This window comes from Rana temporaria, chromosome 7 (genome assembly GCF_905171775.1).
Source record: "Rana temporaria chromosome 7, aRanTem1.1, whole genome shotgun sequence".
Taxonomy (NCBI): domain Eukaryota; kingdom Metazoa; phylum Chordata; class Amphibia; order Anura; family Ranidae; genus Rana; species Rana temporaria.
In genome coordinates, this window is record NC_053495.1 from 106,243,975 (window position 1) to 106,265,737 (window position 21,763).

The following is a 21,763-nucleotide window of genomic DNA, read 5'->3' on the forward strand; positions in this document are numbered from 1 at the left end:
TTTGGGAGCCACGTCGCACGACCGCGCAATTGTCTGTTAAAGCGACGCAGTCCCGAACTGTAAAAACACCTTGGGTCTTTAGGCTGCATATTGGTCCGGGGCTTAAGTGGTTAAAGATGATACGCTGAAGAGGGTACACCATACACGTCATGCGATTCGGTATCAATGAAGAAAACCTCAGGCAAATGGTATGAAAATGGTTTCCAGCAAGCAGCGATGTTCACACAGAGGGTATATCAGTAATCCAACCGATAAGTATGAAAAAGAAAAAGCAGGGCGCACATAGCATAATTCCGTAAAAAAAACAATATTTATTTTAAAAGAGAGTAACTCACATTTTGCAATGTTCAATTGAGCTCATAAAAAAGGGTAGCAGGAACAACAGCAGTTCATCCCGACATGTTTCGTTACAGATGATGTTCTTTTTGTAATCCGGTAAGCCCCTTGTCATAAGTGGTGGTGGACTCTTCACATTTTTTAAGCATTGGATTATGTGTGTGTTTTCCATTCATTTTGAGAAGGATTCACCGATTCAGTCATTAATATATGGACTTTAATATACCATTAATTCACGTGGTGTTGCACGTTATCTTTTACAATTGTTTATCACTAATTGTTTCATTGTTAGCGCTACACCTTTAACAATAATAGGCAGAGCACATTTGATAAAGATGATATGTATGACACAATTATTATATCTGCTACATAATTGCCCCATACAATATGCCTACCATGGAATTTTTTTAAACAAATAGATACCGGCCCAGATTCAGGTACGACTTGCGCGGGAGCAAGTGTGATTTGCGCCGCGCAAGTACGGATTTGCTCCCAGGCAAATTTGCGGGTGACCCAGAAAGCAAGCTAAGCCTGAAATGTGCCATTTTTGCACGGAGGCAGTTTCTCTGCCCCGGCGCAATTAAGGGGTAATTTTGCTCAGGGAGCAACTTGCGCTCTCATGGTTTTCCCTCAGCAAATATGCAAATGAGGAACTGCCACTGATTCATAAACTTGCGCGTGTGAGGAGCATTTTGCTCCCAAAGCGCGCAAGCTGTTTGGCCGGGGCAAATTTGCACTTTATAAAAGCAGGGGCAAGTTAGCAACAGATGGCCACATGTCAGCTGGAGAGCAACTACAGCACTCCTCACCGTGTGTAGGGACTACAAAAAAAAAACTTTGAGCATAAACTAAATATAGAAAAGCTCCTGATCTGAGCAAAAAAAAAAATATCCCCAAAAAAAAAAAATATAAGCATAATCAAAATAAATAGAAAAAGCTCATTATATGAGCAGCAAGGGATAGGTAAAAAATACAAAAAATAAAAGGAAAACAATTATTATTTTTTTGGACATCCTTGTGCCAAGGGTGCCCCGGCTCTGGCTCCTCAGTCTGCGTGGTTGAGCCTGTGGTGGGGATGGAGCCTGTGGTGGGGATGGAGGGGGGGAGGAGCATCAACCCCTACTTCCTCACTCCTGGCAGGTGGTGCCTGCATGCCCTCCATGGCGTTGGCCAGGCGGGTGAGCACGCTGTTGGTTTGGGCCAATATCTGCAGCTGCCGGGTGGTATTGGTCCTCTGCTGCCGCCGGGTTAATCTCCCCTCCTCCCGCACAGCAGCAGTGTTGGCCTCCACCGCACCTGCCAACCTGCTCACCTCCGCTGTTAGCAAAGCGATGGCGCCCTGCTGCTCGACCATGCAGGTGACCATGGCTCCACAGTTGGCACTGACTTCCTCCAAGCTCTCAGTATCTCGTATCCCCCGGTCAGCATGCAGGGTGAGGGCCTGCTGCAGAGAGGAGGAGGAGGATGCCAGGCTGTCCGCCACCCACCTCAAGTCTCCCACCATGTCCCCTATATGGCGGGTCTTCACGGAGGCTGGAGGGTACACCCCTCGTTTTACATAGAGCCTTCCTTGGAGGAGAGGCTGGGGCACGAACTGAGGGAGAAGAAGGGGAGTGGGCCACACTGGAGGGAGGGACACTGGAGGGGGGGACACTGGAGGGGCTTGCCCTGGAGGGGGATGACGTTATGGTCGGGGGGGTGGTGGGGAGGTCAGGGATGGTGGGATCCTCCTGGAGGTACACAGATTCATCCAGGTTGAGGATAATGGACTCCTCCACCACTTCCTCCTCCCTAGATGGACTCTGGCCGATATCCTCCTCCACCAACATGCCCAGGATCTGCAGAGGGCCTGACTGGACCCCATGACGTTCTGGGGATGGCGTGGGTCGCCCTACAGCCGACGATGGCCCAGCCTCATCATCAACATCTGTGGATGACACAAAAAAAATATGTTGCTGGAGCAACACACTTATCACATGTTCCCTTCTACCCCCTCCCATGATACACAGCAGATATGAGAAACAAAAACGTGTTACATGTTCCCTTCTACCCCCTCATATGTTCTCTTCTACCCCCTCCCATGATACACAGCAAATATGAGAAATAAAAACTTTTTACATCTTCCCTTCTACCCCCTCATATGTTCACTTCTACCCCCTCCCATGATACACAGCAAATATGAAAACAAAAAACTTACCAGTCCCCAAGTCCCCAACAGTGGAGTCGTAGCCTGGCAGTCCCTCCACCTGCTCCAGTGCTAGACTTTGCGCGATCACCTCCTCATCAGGATTTAGACGGATCTTGCAGGGTGGTCCTCCTCCCGTGCCACTCGTATGCTTACGGATAAGCACCAGCTTATCCCGGACCCTACGCTGCATGTCATTCAACTTCTTTTGAATGTCCTCCCACGTCCTTTCTTCATTACCCAGGGCATTTATGTCCAGGGTAATGCCATCATAGATAGCCCTCCTTTGGGCTACAGTGGAGTGCTGCCGCTGGGCACCATACAGCACATCACTATGGCGCGTGAGTGCCGCAAGAAGTATCTCCATCTCTGAAGCTATAAAATTAGCTTTTCTTTTTTTTTTTTTCATGAGAAGGTGCCATATCAGCAAAAAGGGCAAAATTACCTTGCTCAGGGGGGGGGGGGGTGGGAAAAGCAGGATGTACTTTTGCACAGGACCTGCGCAGGTCTGCCCCTATTTATTTGCTCAGTGCAAGCAGCTGGGCAGAATTTGCCCTGAAAATAGGAGCAAACCACTGCTGAGTGGAAAAAAGATCATTTGCATAGGGCACACCCACTTTCACTTGCGCTGCCTTACGCCCTGATTTTTGCCTTACAAAGGAGCAAGTTAGCAGACAAAAGGAATCCTGAATCAGGTGGCAATCTTTCCAATTTGCCCCAGCGCAGAGCAAATCAGCTGCTCTTCACATGTACAACTAATGGGCAAATCTACCTGAATCTGGGCCAGCAAGTTTAGAGAGCTTATTTGGAGATATAAACACACTTGGATTAGATTGGAAACTCTGCAGCTGCCTAATGATAAAGGAGGGTTGGCTGTTGCCAGATCTTATTATTTGGCATCCCATCTCTAGAAATTGTATGGATGGAATACTATAGATTGTGAAGATCCCATACAACAAATTATATTCTCTCAATTACTGATAGATCCACTAGTTCAGTCAATAGTCGCTTTCCATTTTTATAATAAACATAGATATCCTACATTCTATTTGATACATATAATTTGGATTACTGTTCATCAGGATACTCAGTATGAGGGATATACTCAATAAATGCCCATAGGGAATAATCCACAATTTGTAAATAATGGTAACAAAGATGAATCCGCCCTTTCTGTGTTCCCACCACTGCGCTTATGAACAAATAGTAATAATCAAATTGGCAAAAGAGTGAAGCAGCTACTTTTAAAAAATCAAACTGTGAAAAACATATTCTAAAACCCTAAAATTAGTGTGATAAAATATAAGCAGCGCTGTAAACAATGTAAGATGAAATATCCGTTTTCACAGGTATTCAGAAATAATGCTAATGTCCATAAACATCACCATGTGACAAAAGTGAATATGTGCACAAATTCCAAAAAATATATATAAATGTGTTTAAATATTAATTAAATATAAGTCCATAAAACACATCAAGTAGGTTTGTGAAAAAATAATGATAATAGCTTCCAATCTTCCACCACACCCAGTGTCAGTGGATCTCTGAATACCTGTGAAAACTGATATTTTATCTTACATTGTTTACAGCGCTGCTTATATTTTATTACACAAATTTTAGGGTTTTAGAATATGTTTTTCACAATAATCCACAATTGCCTGAAATGGCGAAGCTATAAAATGTTAAAAAATGGAAAGAGTCTGTCATTTTTTGTTCTTAACCAACTTTATGATGGCAATGTTATGCAATCATTTGATAAATTAGCAGTGAAATATTTGTCTAATAAATTATTCTTTCAATATTTACAGCTACAGTGTGCCTTGCAGAGCCAAGCAAAGACCTTCTTATTAAAATATAATCCTTCATCAATTAGCTTTGGCAGTAACTACAAGACGTGCTAACCAGGGACTTATAGGAAATATATGCTCTTCTATACAAACAAAATCTAGAACCAATTTACTGGAGGGTAGTTTTGGACCGTGGTGGATAAATCTGGAGACACTTAGTGATGAGGAATGGGGGCAAGCTCTGAAAATGTATTTAAGTTATCTCTATCCTCTACACAGTGTTTGACCCAACAATTTATTATCCATAGAGCCCACTATACTCTGTTAAAATTGCACTCCTGGGGTAAAGTAACAACATCAAATTGTCCAAGATAAACTACTAGTATAGGCACACTTATACATATGCTGAGGCAATATTCCAAATTGCATCACTACTGGGAATCTAAATTTGATATTTTCAATTTCATGTACTCTACACAAATACAGCCTGATCCAAAAAATTGCATTGTTAGGAACTATACTGGAAAATATCTTCTCAGTGGAAGTGCATGTGATTTGGTTGAGAACTATGGGCCAGATCCACAAAAACCAGGCGCAACTTAAAAAATCCCATTTAAGTTACACTGCCTTAAAGCGGGGGTTCACCCTTAGAGGGCACTTTTCCCCCTTAGATTCCTGCTCGTTATTACTAGGGGAATCGGCTATTTATTTTAAAATATGTGCAGTACTTACCCGTTTACGAGACGCATCCTCTCCGTCGCTTCCGGGTATGGGCTTCGGGAATGGGCGTTCCTTCTTGATTGACAGGCTTCCGAGAGGCTTCCGACGGTCGCATCCATCGCGTCACGATTTTCCGAAAGAAGCCGAACGTCGGTGCGCAGGCGCAGTATAGAGCCGCACCGACGTTCGGCTTCTTTCGGCTATGAGTGACGCGATGGATGCGACCGTCGGAAGCCTCTCGGAAGAATGTCAATCAAGAAGGAACGCCCGCTCCCGAAGACCCATACCCGGAAGCGACGGAAGAAGATGCAGCTCGAAAACGGGTAAGTACTGCTCATATTTTAATATAAATAGCCGATTCCCCTAGACCGAACGAGCAGGAAGCTAAGGGGAGATTTTTTTTTTTTTTTAAATGGGTGAACTCCCGCTTTAAAATTTCTACCTAAGTGCCCGATCCACAAAGCACTTGCCTAGAAATTTCAGGCTGTGTAACTTAAATCCGGCCGGCGCAAGGCGTTCCTATTCAAATGGGGCGAGTCCCATTTAAATGAGGCGCGCTCCCGCGCCGGCCGTACTGCGCATGCGCGAAGTTACGTTACGCCGAGTTTTGTGGATCGCGCCGGCTTAAAAAAGTTGCGTCGGGAAAAAAAAAAAAAATTTGACAGCGTCGCTCGGCATGCATTCCTGAGGGAGAACTCCATGCCAATTTTCAAAGAAAAAAACGGCATGGGTTCCCCCCCCAGGAGCATACCAGGCCCTTAGGTCTGGTATGGGTTGTAAGGAGACCCCCCCTACGCCGAAAAATCGACGTAGGGGGTCCCCCTACAATCCATACCAGACCCGTATCCAAAGCACGCTACCCCGCCGACCAGGAATGGGAGTGGGGATGAGCGAGCGCCCCCCCCTCCTGAGCCGTGCCAGGCCGCATGCCCTCAACATGGGGGGGTTGGGTGCTCTGGGGCAGGGGGGCGCACTGCGGGCCCCCCCACCCCAGAGCACCCTGTCCCTATGTTGATGAGGACAGGACCTCTTCCCGACAACCCTTGCCGTTGGTTGTCGGGGTCTGCGGGTGGGGTGCTTATCGGAATCTGGGAGTCCCCTCAAATAAGGGGGCCCCCAGATACCGGCCCCCCACCCTAAGTGAATGGATATGGGGTACATCGTACCCCTACCCATTCACCTGGAGGAAAAGTGATAGTTAGTAAACACACAACACAAGGGTTTTTAAAATAATTTATTAGTCTGCTCCGGAGGCCCCCCTGTCTTCTTTATTAGCTCTAATACCAGGGGGGGCTTCTTCTTCCGCTCTCCGGGGGTCTTCTCCGCTCTCCGGGGGGGGCTTCTTCTTCCGCTCTCCGGGGGGCGTCTTCTCCGCTCTCCGGGGGTCTTCTTCTATCTTCGCCGCTCTCCGCTGTTGACTCGGCGCACCCCGGTTCTTCTGCAGCTGTCCGGTGCCTTCTCCTTCAGCGCTGGCTGCCTGCTATCTTCGTGTGTTAGCTCAATTACTAACAGGCAGCCAGCGCGGTCTTCTGTGACGTCATGTTCTTCTCTTCTGTTCTTCTCCCCTCTTCCGATGTTGACTCGACGCCTCTTCTCACTGCAATGATGGAAGCGCGCCTTGCATCCCATTTATATAGGCATCACCGTCCCATCATGCTCCGGTAGGTACCCACGTGGTGGGTGCACGTGGGTAGGCACCCACCATGTGAGTACCTACCGGAGCATGACCTCAACAGCGCCGAGTCAACAGCGGAGAGCGGCGAAGATAGAAGAAGACCCCCGGAGAGCGGAGAAGACCCCCCCCGGAGAGCGGAAGAAGAAGCCCCCCCCCGGAGAGTGGAGAAGACCCCCAGAGAGCGGAGAAGACCCCCGGAGAGCGGAAGAAGAAGCCCCCCCTGGTATTAGAGCTAATAAAGAAGACAGGGGGGGCCTCCGGAGCAGACTAATAAATTATTTTAAAAACCCTTGTGTTGTGTGTTTACTAACTATCACTTTTCCTCCAGGTGAATGGGTAGGGGTACGATGTACCCCATATCCATTCACTTAGGGTGGGGGGCCGGTATCTGGGGGCACCCTTATTTGAGGGGACTCCCAGATTCCGATAAGCACCCCGCCCGCAGACCCCGACAACCAACGGCAAGGGTTGTCGGGAAGAGGTCCTGTCCTCATCAACATGGGGACAGGGTGCTCTGGGGTGGGGGGGCCCGCAGTGCGCCCCCCTGCCCCAGAGCACCCAACCCCCCCATGTTGAGGGCATGCGGCCTGACACGGCTCAGGAGGGGGGGGCGCTCGCTCGTCCCCACTCCCATTCCTGGCCGGCCGGGTAGCGTGCTTTGGATACGGGTCTGGTATGGATTGTAGGGGGACCCCCTACGTCGATTTTTCGGCATAGGGGGGGTCTCCTTACAACCCATACCAGACCTAAGGGCCTGGTATGCTCCTGGGGGGGGAACCCATGCCGTTTTTTTCTTTGAAAATTGGCATGGAGTTCTCCCTCAGGAATGCATACCAAATGCCGTCGCTTGAATGGGCTTTTACATGGTGTGACTAACTTTACACTTTGTAACACCAGCCCTAGTTTTACACTTGCAAACTAAAACTTACGGCGAAAAAACGAAGCTGAAAAGCTTTGTGGATCGCCCTAAGTGCTAATTTGCATACTAGAAGCGGCATTTCGACTCGAAATGCCCCCAGCGGCGGATGCGGTACTGCATCCTAAGATTCGGCAGTGTAATTCAATTACACATGCCGGATCTTCTGCCTAACTTTGGAAAACTGCTTCTGTGGATCAGTTCCAAAGTTAGGACAAGGGATACGATGGAGTAACAGCAGTTACTCCGTCGTATCTCTTTTGTGGATCTGGCCCTATGTATATGGCTCATAATCTTATTCTTCAAAAATGGATATAAAAATATCCATCAACGATAGATCAATGGATCAACGCAATTAACTCTAATCTAAGATGAGATGAATTGACATATAAACATAGGAGATGTCCTAAAAAAATTGCAAAGATCTGGAATTTGTGGTCAGTCTCCAATTTTCTTGAGTAATCAGCTGAGTAAACAAAAAAAAAAAAGGAAAGTTAATGAACAGTGTTTTTTTTTTTTTTAAGAGGGGTTATGTGATGGATATGTTATATGTGTGTTGTTGTTTTTTCTTTCTTTTTGTTGTCTAAATATGAAAATTCAATAAAAAAAAATATTTGATTCAAAAAAATGTAGGAGAGACAGGGATGTTTTTATATATTTATAAAGAAAGGCTTGACAACAATACAGTTCTTTATTTAAAGTGCATTAACAGCCAAAATAATTTTTAACATTAAATAGTAAAAGAAAGGGTGAGCAGCTCTGTTAAAGTGGCAGTAAACTGGCCCCTGCGGGTTTATGCCATATTGTGTTAGTATGCATTGCATACTAGCACATTATGACAAACATACCTATCAAACTAGGCCCTCCAGTGGTGCCCTGTCCTGCTGCCAGGGCTTCCCTTCCTGGTTCAATTAAAATATATGACAAGAGGAGATAAAAGTGGAGCACAAACGCACACCTTACCACTCCTAGTGGAAAAAGTGTCCATCTGTATTTTCAATTTATGAGAATAGCCATAAAGATTATAAAGTGTTCACATTTTTTTAACGTAAATATTAGGTACAATTATAGTTATAGACTATTATGCCTATTTAAAATTCAGCATGTTTTATTGAATTGCTCTTCAGCAATATGTCTGTATTTTAAATATGTATTGTTTAAAATGGTAAATCTATTTTAACATTCTCATTGGGAAAAATATAGTATGCAGTGCATTTGTTTATATCCATTTTATAACATTAGCTCTGGTTATCTTTAAATGACAAGTAGCTAAATAAATTCCTCAGATTGTCTATGTAATGAGCCCACTGACAGTTTTTGATCTGATTCAATCTTACAAGGTTTGTCATGCTGCCATACTATTTGTAAATTATGCCAATAAATCAATAGAATGATGCCATCCACCTGCTCCTTTCATTTAAATAAAACAACATCAAATCCTTTCCTTTCACTCTGCTGCCAACCTGTTCTCATGTTAAGAACGATAATCTGCACAGTGGATTCATTGTTCTATTCCTTCCAGAACATTTAAAAGCTGCTGCAGGTGGAAATACATCTGTTTTGTTCCGTGGTGGAAAACAAAACACATTTTAGTCTTCAATGTTTCTGCAATTTTGAAAAAGGATAAAAATTAAACTTTTGTTTTTCTCCTTAGTTTTCATTGATTTTGGTCTTGTGTCTATTGGAAAGCCTTTCAAATTGTCAAGTATGTAATTTTTACCTGTCTATATGTTAGATTGAGGTGAAAATTATTATTTTTGTAAACCAGCAACCTTGTTAAATGCAAAAGTGTGTTAACCTCTTGCCAACGGCTGGACGTCTAAAGACGTCCTCGGCTTTGTGGGGCTATATCTGAATGATGCCTGCAGCTACAGGCATCATTCAGATATTGCCGTTTCCAGCCGGCGATTCCCTACACTATAAGAATGGTCATAGCAGCTGTTCCCCCACTTCATAATTCTTACAAGTGGCGAGAGGTGATGACCCCCCCCCATCCGTCCACCCTCCGGTGCTTCTACTGACTCACCTGAGTGATCAGCGAGTCGGAGAACGGATCCGCCGGCCCCGGTTCTTGACCATAGAGATTTACGGCGGATCAGACGGTCGCTGGAGTCTCCGGAGGCCGGGCGCAATGTTATGACATCACGTCCGGCCTCTGCATTCAAAAAAACTGTGCCGCTTCGGCTAGGAAGCAGTGATCCTTTTTTTTTATTTTATTTTTTAGGCTTTCCAGCCTAGAGGTGAGATGTGGGGTCTTACTGACCCCATATCTCACTGTAAATAGGTCCGATCATTCCTATTACAAGGGATGTTTACATTCCTTGTAATAGGAATAAAAGTGACCAAATTTTTTATTTATTTTTTAAAAAGTGTCAAAATAAAAAAAAGTCAAATTAACAATAAAAATTAATAATTAAAGTGCCCCTGTCCCCGTGTGCTTGCATGCAGAAGCATACGCATACGTAAGTCCTGCCCACGTATGAAAGCGGTGTTCAAACTATGAGGTGAAGTGTCGCCGCGAACGTTAGAGTGGGAGCAATAATTCTAGCCCTAGACCTCCTCTGTAGCTCAAAACATGTAACTAGTAAAAAAAATTAAAGCGTCGCCGATGGTGATTTTTAAGTACCAAAGTTTGGTGCCAATTTTGAAGCGTGACATGTTAGGTATCTATTTACTCTGGGTAACTTCATCTTTCACAAAAAAATTGGGCTAACTTTACTGTTTTGTTGTTTTTTAAAGCATGATGTGTTTGAAAAATTGCTGCGTAAATATCGTGCAAGATAAAAAGTTGCAATGACCGCCATTGTATTCTCTAGGGTCTCTGCTAAAATATATATATATATATATATATATATATATATATATATATATATATATATATATATATATATATATATATATATATATATAATGTTTGGGGGTTCTGTGCCAGAATTGGCCTGGTTGTCAAGTGGTTAAACGTGTGTTGATTAAGGTGGGAGTTTCATTAAGCCCAACTTAATTTCTATGGAAGTATTCCCAAAATACATAAAAAAAAAAAAAAAAAAACTTGATATGGATTCTGATACAACCATTTAAAGAACTAGGAAATCAGGACAATTATATTTGATATATTGATAAATTTATTGCTGTTAGGAAACTATTGCCTTGTTTCCACTGAACAGAACGGTTCGGGTCAGTAGATTTGGAACGGTTTAGAACGGACCGGTCTATTCTCGTGAGCGTTTCCACTGCAAATCGGACCGTCGGGACCATACAGGATTTAGAAAAAATGCCTAGCACGTCCACCAATCAGTGGAATGTATTGCATCTCCGCCCTAATGGAACCGTTCCATTTTCTATGGCCCCACATCTGAAGCAGGACCCAGAATGGTCCGGTACGGTTCGGTTTAATGGCACACTTTCATAATGGAAACACCCAAAATAGCGTAGCGAACCGAATCGTACCGAACCGATCCGCTCAGTGGAAACGAGGCATATGTAGCTACTAAGGGACTAATCCACAGCCAGCCGGTGTAACTTAAATATTCGGATTTAAGTTACACCGCCGGAAAATTTCTACCTAAGTGCCCGATCCACAAAGCACTTACCTAGAAATTTTCGGCTGTGTAACTTAAATCCGGCCGGCGCAAGGCGTTCCTAATTTAATGGGGCGAGTCCCATTTAAATTAGGCGCGCTCCCGCGCCAGCCGTACTGCGCATGCTCACAACGTCATTTTCCCGACGTGCTTTGCGCGGTTTTACGTTGCGCCGGGTTTTGAGAATCGCGACGGGCGTAAAAAAAAATACGAGTTGCGGCGGGAAAAAAAAAATTAAAAAAAAAAAAGACGGCGACGCGGGATAGAAGGGTCTACTTTTACAAGGCCTAAACAGTTTAGGCCTTGTAAAAGTAGTTCTAATATTGCGACGGCAAACTAATACTTACGTAGAAAAAACGAAGCGTAAAAGCTTTGTGGATCTCCGTAAGTGCTAATTTGCATACCCGAAGCGGCATTTCGACGAGAAATGCCCCCAGCGGCGGCTGCGGTACTGCATCCTAAGATCCGACAGTGTAAGTCCCTTACACATGTCGGATCTTCTCCCTATCTATGTGAAACTGATTCTGTTCCATTGATCCATAGATCAGTTCCATAGATAGAAACAGGGATACGACGGCGTATCAGTAGATACGCCGGCGTATCCCTTTTGAGGATCAGGCCCTAAGATTCTATTCTTGGTGCAATTAGGATCACTGAATTATTACAAAGAAAGAGTGCTTTACTAAAAAAGGAAAGGCAGTCATTTAGAAAAGTAAATGTTTTTCTTGTAATCATTTAGTAACTCAGGCCCTTTTTGATTGTAAGGTACAACTTGTTTGTTTACTTTTGCTAGAACATCAGTTCTATATAAATACTCTTCACACCTCCAGTATAAATAAGGTGGTCAGCATTTTTTGCTGTTGTTGAAGTTGTTATTACTGTTTAGCCCTGTACACACGATCTGTCCATCCGATGAAAATGGTCTGATGGACCGTTTTCATCGGTTAACCGATGAAGCTGACTGATGGTCAGTCGTGCCTACACACCATCAGTTAAAAAAACAATTGTGTCAAAACGCGGTGACGTAAAACACAACGCCGTGCTGAAAAAAACGAAGTTCAATGCTTCCAAGCATTCGTCGACTTGATTCTGAGCATGCATGGATTTTTAACCGATGGACGTGCCTACAAACGATCGTTTTTTTTCTATCGGTTAGGAATCCATTGGTTAAATTTAAAACAAGTTGGCTTTTTTTAACCGATGGATAAATAACCGATGGCACCCACACACGATCGGTTTGGACCGATAAAAACGGTCCATCAGACCGTTCTCATTGGTTTAACCGATCATGTGTATGCGGCCTAAGTGAATGAGGCTGTTCATGCAACGTCTTCTCTGGAGTGATATAAATCTTTGCTCTACATTGATCCACACCTCTGCCTGGTGCATGTCAAATCTTCTTATGCTTTCTTGACTGCACTTACAAAGATGAGGGAAGAGAATCAGGCTGTTCCCTCTGTGTAAACGCAATTGGCCGAAACTAACTTTACACTATTATCAAAATGCGGTTTGAAAACTTTGAATGTGAGTAGCCAGCAATTGCTGTTATTCCATTACTTTTTTTTGGCAGTGAATTTACAGGTTAGTGCCAAAGTACAGACATTCTAACAGAATCAGATGTCTATTTCACCAATGTGCAAAATATTGTATTGGTTATCTGACCAATCGTTTAATAAATTATGTAAATTAGGTGTGCAATGAATAATCAAATAAATTATATACACAATTCCACTTCTTAATTTCAATAAAGGCTCATATTTTATTTTTGATAAATGATTATACCTTTGTATACAGTATAATGAGAGCACGCCATTCTGTGGTTATCATATTTTTGTTTTCCCAAATTGTCCATCCACAAGCATATGCATAAAAATAATCTACTTTAATAACCTGCCTGCACTGGCAGGGGGATTCTCCTTCTTAAAGCGGGGGTTCACCCTTAGAGGGCACTTTTCCCCCTTAGATTCCTGCTCGTTTTTACTAGGGGAATCGGCTATTTGTATTAAAATATGTGCAGTACTTACCCGTTTTCGAGCTGCATCTTCTTCCGTCGCTTCCGGGTATGGGCTTCGGGAATGGGCGTTCCTTCTTGATTGACAGTCTTCCGAGAGGCTTCGGATGGTCGCATCCATCGCGTCACGATTTTCCGAAAGAAGCCGAACGTCGGTGCGCAGGCGCAGTATAGAGCCGCACCGACGTTCGGCTTCTTTCGGCTACGAGTGACGCGATGGATGCGACCGTCGGAAGCCTCTCGGAAGAATGTCAATCAAGAAGGAACGCCCGCTCCCGAAGACCCATACCCGGAAGCGACGGAAGAAGATGCAGCTCGAAAACGGGTAAGTACGGCTCATATTTTAATACAAATAGCCGATTCCCCTAGACCGAACGAGCAGGAATCTAGGGGAAGAAAAATTTTTTTTTTAGAAATGGGTGAACTCCCGCTTTAAGTAATATCAAAAAGTATTTTGTTTGGAATTGTGTATGCATCTTGCTTTTAAATACATTTGAGCACAAATTATGGACTTTGCACAATTCCTTCTCAGTTTGAATAATATACCTTTTCAGTTAGCCAGCTAAATATGAAATATTGTAAATTATTGTTTGTATTTCTATATGCAGCCTGCAGGTGCATATAACAGTAATTGACTGACTTATCTTCCTCACTCAACATGCTTGGTTGTCTTTTTAAATGGGTGCCTTCAAAGTTTTGATCAGAGACATATAGGCTTATAGGCTTATTTGCTAAAGAGGTTGAGAATATTCACACAACATTGTTGTCAATATTCACCTAAAATATCCATTGTTAAAAATATAATTTTGTTTCACATGGTTTTTCCCATAATTGGAAATTGAAGTGAATAAGTGAATACACATGCCATTATGTTTCCACATACTTCTCCTCAGTTGTGAAATTTGAAATACACTCTCTTTAACCGCTTGCCGTTCGACGCACAAACGCTTACGTCGGCAGAATGGCACGGCTGTGCCCCGTGCTGCAAGCTCCATGACCGTGCCTGCAGGACCCATGGATTCGATGTCCGCCGGTGTCGTGCAATCGTGTCATGGTGTAAACAAGGCATTTCCCTGTTTTGCCTAGTGACAGGACACTGATCTACTGTTCCTTGTCATCGGGAGCAGTGATCAGGGCTGTCTTTACCACAGGGCAAACGGTGCAGCTGCCCAGGGCCCTGTCACTGTTGGGGGCCCAAAGCAACCCCTTTTTTTTTTTTTTAGGGGTCCGAAGGTCCCCAGGGGCCCGGAGGCCCCCAAGGCCCCAGATGGCAACCCCCCCTTTTTTATTTATTTTTAAATAAAAAAACTATATTTTTTTTAATATATTTTTATTTTATTTTTCATTAAAGGGACAATTTTTTTTTTAGAGGTCTGGGGGTCCCCAGGGGCCCGTAGTTCCCTAGGGCCCCGGATGACAACCCCCCTTTTTTATAAAAAAAATATTTTTTTATATATATTATATAAATGTTATTATTATTATTATTATTATTATTATTATTATTAAAGGACCCAGAGGTCCCCAGGGCCCCGGATGGCAACCCGCCTTTTTTTATAAAAAACTTTTTTTTTTATATTATTTTATTTCTTTTTTTATATATATATATATATATATTTTATTAAAGGGCTCAGAGGTCCCCAGGGCCCACCCTTTTTTATTTTTTTTATAAATTTTTATTTTTTTATTTTTGTTTATATATATTTATATATACCCAGAGGTCCCAGATGGCAACCCCCTTTTTTTTATAATTTATTTTTATAAAAAAAAAATTATAAAAGGGCCCAGAGGTCCCCAGGGCCCCAGATGGCAACCCCCTTTTTAAAATATATTTTTTATATATATTTTTTATTTCTTTTTTTCTTTTTATTAAAGGCCCCAAAGGTCCCCAGGGCCCCGGATGGCTACACCCCTTTTTTTATATATATTTTTCTTTATTTCTTTCTTTATTTCTTTTTTTGTAAAGGGCCCCCCGCTTCTAAATTCCCGGTTCTCTGCTCCAGGGGGCCCATGCCTGAAGCTGTGTAAGTGGCCCCATAATTCCTGATGGCGGCCCTGCCGCCCGTTAAGCCCCTGTGCTGCCCACAAATCAGGCTGAAAATCATCAGCGGCACGCAGCCAGTGACAGTACTGCTTCCCTTCCCAGTGTTTTAAAATGTACAGCACCCCTGGCTTCCCTTTAGACGTGCACTTCTCCCTTCCTGCCACTGGGTGCTGCTTGTATATAAAAGTGAATTAGAATGTGATTTTAAAACATCCCCAGTTTGCTCTTCCCGAGGCTGACTTCTTCATGTCCTGCTCCTCAAGGTATGTCACTGTTTGCTAATCTATATTGTAAATAGAAGTTTTCTGTAGAGTGTGCCCAAAGTATTTATAATATTTGATGATTCACTGCAGGTCTGGTCAGTGTTTTAAAAAGTTCCTCTATTTTACACATGGCATGGCATGGGGTCACAGCACCGTCTGTCCATTCTGCTTTAGCACCATGGGACCCCATGCCATGCCATGTGTAAAATAGAGGAACTCTTTAAATCACAGACCAGACCTGCAGTCCTGGCTGAGTAAGGCCTCAGAGCACATGGCATTACTGTCTGTATTTAACTGCTTGATGGGCTTATTTTGGGCCTGGCTGATTCACATGTATGTGTTTTGGCGGCCCACATTTGCGCAGGCACAGCAGCCCATTCATTTTAATGGGCCGCCATGCCTGTGTTTCCTGCAAAGAAAATCGCATTCCTCATGTAATAGGCTGCGCACACGGCACGCCTATGCCCATCAAGCACTGAAATACAGCACTGTCTGTCCATTCTTCTGTCTGCTGTGACTTAGCTGCAGTTCCTGCACTGTCAAACTTGCTGCATTTTTAGAGGTTTAGGTCACGCTTTTAAAAACACAGTGCATTTGTGTGTGCAAGAACTGCAGGTAAGTAGCATGGTGCAAAAGCAGAATGGATTTCAAGGCAACTGTATTTTTAAAATGCTGAATGCACCTTTTTTTCTGCAGGAAACAAAGGCATGGCAGCCCATTCAAATCAATGGGCTGCATGAGGGCCGCCAAAACACATACATGTAAACCAGCCAGGCCCAAAATAAGCTGGAGGGGGGCCCAAAAAAAATGTTTGCCCAGGGCCCAAACCATATTAAAGACGGCCCTGGCAGTGATCAATGTCGTGTCACCGGTAGCCCAGCCCCCACACAGTTAGAATCACTCCCTAGGACACACTTAACCCCTTCCTCACCCCTAGTGGTTAACCCCTTCCCTTCCAGTGTCATTTACACAGTAATCAGTGCATTTTTATAGCACTGATCGCTGTATAAATGACAATGGTCCCAAAATAGCATCAAATGTCCAATGTGTCCACCATAATGTCGCAGTCACAATAAAAATCACAGATCACCGCCATTACTTATAAAAACATAATAATAATAAAAATGCCATAAAACGATCCCTTCATTTGTAGAAGCTATAACTTTTGCGTAAACCAATGAATAAACGCTTATTGCGATTTTCTTTTAACAAAAATATGTAGAAGAATACATATCGGCCTAAACTGAAAACAATTATATTTTTGATATCTTTTTGGGGGATATTTATTATAGCAAAAAGTAAAAAATATATATTTTTTCAAAATTGTCGTTCTTTTTTTTTGTTCATAGCGCAAAAAAAAAACGCAGAGGTGATCAAATGCCACCAAAAGAAAGCTCTATTTTTGGGGAAAAAAGGATATCAATTTTGTTTTGGAGCCACGTCGCACGACCACGCAATTGTCAGTTAAAGCGATGCAGTGCCGAATCGCAAAAAGTGCTCTGGTCAGGAAGGGGGTCAATTCTTCCGGGGCTGAAGTGGTTAAAGTAGTGTGTCCCACCAGTGATCTCTGGCTTACCTCTAAAATTCTGGCCTATAAATGTGCTTTGTAATATGTGCAGATAATTCCTCAAAAAAAAAATTCTCCCTTGTCCCTGGGAGCTGGCTTGCTCACTCACTCTCAAATTGCCTCTGATGAGAACTGCTCTCAGGTTTTAGTAAATAAACCCTAATATATAACCTAATAAAGTAAAGATTCCAAGCACCTTTAATAAAGCAGCCTCAGAGAATCTGAAAGGGAACAACTTGTGCTGTGTCTTGGAAACACACAATTGTCACAAGGCTTTCCTGAATTAGGTGCAGTTTTTTTTTTATTTATTTTTTAGGGACCCTATAACTGCAAAAGTGTCATCAATTCCAGGTTTCATGAGTTTAGCATACATGTGTGTTTAGAACATATGTTTTACTGATGTAAAAAACTGATAAAAACAGTAAAAGTAACCCCTTACCATTACAGCTTGCTTAAAAGAGCTAACAGTACCATTTATGACTCAATTGTATGCTACAGTGATCTTCTGATTATGGTTATATAGGAGATAGAAGCTTATTTTATAAGTGTATCACCCTCTAGGTAGGTAGGTGCCAGAGGTAGGATTTTTTGCAGAACAGGTAAATTTAGGCACGTCTGGCTGGCAGCCAGGCCTATTTGTTTTGATCTGGGCTGGGAGTGGCTCAGGGTAGCAGCTGGTGACTCACAGGCAGCATCACCGAGACCTCCTTCTTCTCTCTAGAGTTTGCTGGAAAGTTCTGGAAAAGGAGGAGAGGTGGTGCTGCCTGGGGTGTTTTAGGGAGCCCTGACCAATTCCCAACCTGGATTGGCAGGGGGCAGGCCTCCTTAAATACCCAGGGTCAGCCCAGCTGGGGGGAGTTGTTGAGTGGAAGAGCTGGAGTGAGAGAGTGCAGATGCTGTCGGGGCCCTTCAGCGAGCTCCCCAATCTGGGGATCTGCACCATGGGCCTGGGCTCAGGTGCAGATGGGACCACATTCAGGAACACATGAGGAGGTATTGGACCAATAGCAACAAATCCAAACATTTTAAGGAAACTGAATTCATAGTACAGTTATCACTGCAGTGAACAGAACTATATATATATAAATATATATATATAAATATATATATATATATATATATATATATATATATATATATATATATATATATATATATATATATTGTGGCAGAGCGAGGCTCTGTCCCAATAAAAATAGTGTTAAAATGGACATAGGGTATGCACATTTGCTGGGTGCAACTCTACAGAGCGTAGATGTGGACTCGAGAAGACTGCTGGTGCAGCTTTCTCCATGTTTCTGGTACTTTGTCATGGGGCTCTGTAGTTTGGAGATTCCACAGTGTCTGGGGTGGGACAGAATCTCCAACCCTGTATCCAGACTTTGTGATTACCAGCAGGGTAGCCCTTATAATGAGAGTGTGCTAAGACCTCATGGCTCCCAGTTGGAGACAGCTCCTGGAAGAGACAGGAGGTCTCCAGAAATCAGAGAGGCTGTAGAAGACAGCCAGAAATTTGGTAACTGCAAGAGGCACAGCTATAGACGCTGAAGGGAAGCCGCCTATGTTGAGGAATCCGCTGGTCTGGGTGACCAGGATAACGTGCAGAAGTACTGCTACAGAGAGCCAGGTGGGCTAGCATTTTCTGTTTGCATTTGATGGAGAAGAACTCCCTGCGTTGGAAACCTTTGATTGAACTTTTTATTTTTGCCTTTTTAGTAAAAATGGGCTACTATGCCCTTAAAACATAGTTCCTGACTGGTGTGAATCACTGAAAAAACGCATACCACGAGAGTTAACAACCCCCAATCTTACAATATATATATATATATATATATATATATATATATATATATATATATATATATATATATATCAGCCCTCAAAATTTCCACTCGCCTACTAGCATTTGGCGAGTGGATTTAAGCTGGGTGATGACAGGGCTGCATGACCAATCTCCCTCCAATCTGTGCCTACACTTAGAGTCCCGATGAGATTGGCAGCCAAAGAGGAAAGGTGCATGCTTTGGAAAAGTAGTCTGGTGAGCCGCACACAGGCAGAGCAGTACACAGGTGCTCTCCTTACAATTCTCATTAAGCCATGGGACCTAACAGTATGACCTCTCTGAGCCTGCCCCCCTCCCCCGGGCCCCGACCAATGTAGCTGGAGAGCAGAAAGTAATGAGTGAGGTGGAGGATTGCAAAAATGACCACTCCGGTGCAGCGCTCACTGAAAGTTGCCCTGACATGAGAGCGGCAGCCTTCTAGTTTGTGCAGTTTTCTTCTCCTTGTGCTCTATGTAAGTGTCCAACAGTTTAGCCTGAGCACTGTGAACAGACTGGTCTCAATGTGTGCTGTGCGCTGTCAGTGTGCGCTGTGCTATAGTGTCAATGGCTGTGCAGTTGTGTGGATCTCAGTGCTGGATTGTACTCCCTCCCACTGTGCTGAAGCTCCTCTCCTCTCTGCCAGCCTGAATAAAAGGGGGAAGTGGGGACATGCAAGCGTGGAGCCGCACACACAGGCTCCTGATGATGAGATGAATGGGAGAGAGAGAGAGGATGGATGGGAGTTGCAGAGGAGACAGCAAGAGAATGGGGAAGAGACCCAGTTCTAGTGCCCTGTCCCTCTGGTCTGCCTCCAGTGCCCTGTCCCTCTGGTCTGCCCCCAGTGCCCTGTCCCATTTTGTTAAAGTTGTTGTTGGTAATATTTAATTTTGTAACTTGATTCTGCATAAAACATTGTCATTCCATGAGATAATCTACAAGGGCTTGTTTACGGGTGCAATTAGGCGCAGGGAAGTGTATGAATTAGGTGGGGCAACTGGTGGCAAGTAACTCTCGAGGCCTGGCTAGTAGCTCAGGACTTGAAATTTTGAGCCCTGTATATATATATATATATATATATATATATATATAATGTGTATGGCTTGTTGGAGCCTGCTTTGATGTATATTAGAAGCATTGTGACAAGCAAGATAATCTTGTGTGCCTTTACAACATTCATAATATATTATATACTAGACAATTGAACAGCATTGTATTGACCTTTACTCAATGGAAAATTGTTGAACAGTAGCATTGAAATTGATCTAATTCTATGTGTCTGCATTCAAATCTAAACAAGTCAACTAAAGAGGTGATGGTTATGCATTGTTTTGAATTTACAATGCTGTCAGGCTTACAATGCAAAGTAACTTAGTAGCGTTATAAAGGCGTCATAGTCAGCTAAATAATTTGGTGTTTCTTTGCTAGGTTTTAAATCCTTAATTTTATACAGTTCATCATATTGCAGTCTGTAAATTAGTATGACATTGCCAAACAATTCTTGCAGGCTGAGTTTGTTGTATTTCTAAAGCATCAGAGCCGGCTCAATATATTTTCAGTGTCTTATTTTGTTTAAAATATGATACACATAAAGTATCTCACAAAAGTGAGTACCCCCCTCACATTTCCAAATATTTTATTATATCTTTTTATGCGACAACACTGAAGAAATTAAATTTTGCTACAATGTAAAGTAGTTAGTGTACAGCTTGTATAACAGTGTAAATTTGCTGTCCCCTCAAAATAGCTCAACACACAGCCATTAATGTTTGACACCCCATTCACACCTCCGCGACAAAACGCCCGACGCCGGACGCTCGTGCCGCTGGAGGGGAGAATTCCCATTGCTGTCTATGAGATGGTTCACATCTCATAGATGCCGTACGCCTGCCGCCTGAAAAAAAGTCCCGGACCCTTTTTTTCAGGCGGCATTGGCGTTCGGCCATACAAAGCAATGGGAAGGATTTGTAAAAAAAAAAAAAAAAAGTTACACTATTCGCGGCAAAATACGCCGCATACGCAGCGTTACTTGTCGCAGAGGTGTGAATGCAGCCTAAAATGCTGGTAACAAAAGTGAGTACACCCGCAAGTTAAAATGTCCAAATTGGGCCCAAAGTTGAAATATTTTGTGTGGCCGCCATTATTTTCCACCACTGCCTTAAAGGGTCACTAAAGGAAAAAAATGTTTTGCTGAAATGACTGTTTACAGGGTATAGAGACATAAAAGTTAACCAATTCCTTTTAAAAATGATTAAAAATAGATTAAATTCAATCATATAATGTGCCCCTAGTTTCACTTTTGGTTTTAAACTGGTTTCATGTTTCTGTGAAGTAAAGAGACCCACAGAACAAAAACAAACAAATCCAGGGCAGTGTTTTGTTTTTAAAATGAATCTGATTGGTTCTGTTAAGTTTTAGACACACAGTAATGACAGCTTAGACCACTGTGAAAAGCTCCCAGTACTGTGGTTATAAGGAGCCAGACAAGCAGGAAGTGTGGAGATCAGAGCAGAATTACAGCTACTTCAAAGCAAAAACGAACAATGAGGACATGAAACCAGGACTGCAGTAAGGTAAAGGAAGCTATTTAGCTAAAAAAAAATTCCTTTAGTGACCCTTTAAGCTCTTGGGCATGGATTTTTCCAGAGCTTCACAGGTTGCCACTGGAGTCCTCTTCCACTCCTCCATGATGACATCACAGAGCTGGTGGATGTTAGAGACCTTGTGCTCCTCCACTTTCCATTGGAGGATGCCCCACAGATGCTTAATAGGGTTTAGGTTTGGAGAAATGCTTGGCCAGTCCATAACCTTTACCCTCAACTCCTTTAGAAAAGTAGTGGTCATCTTAGGCCCCGTACACACGGT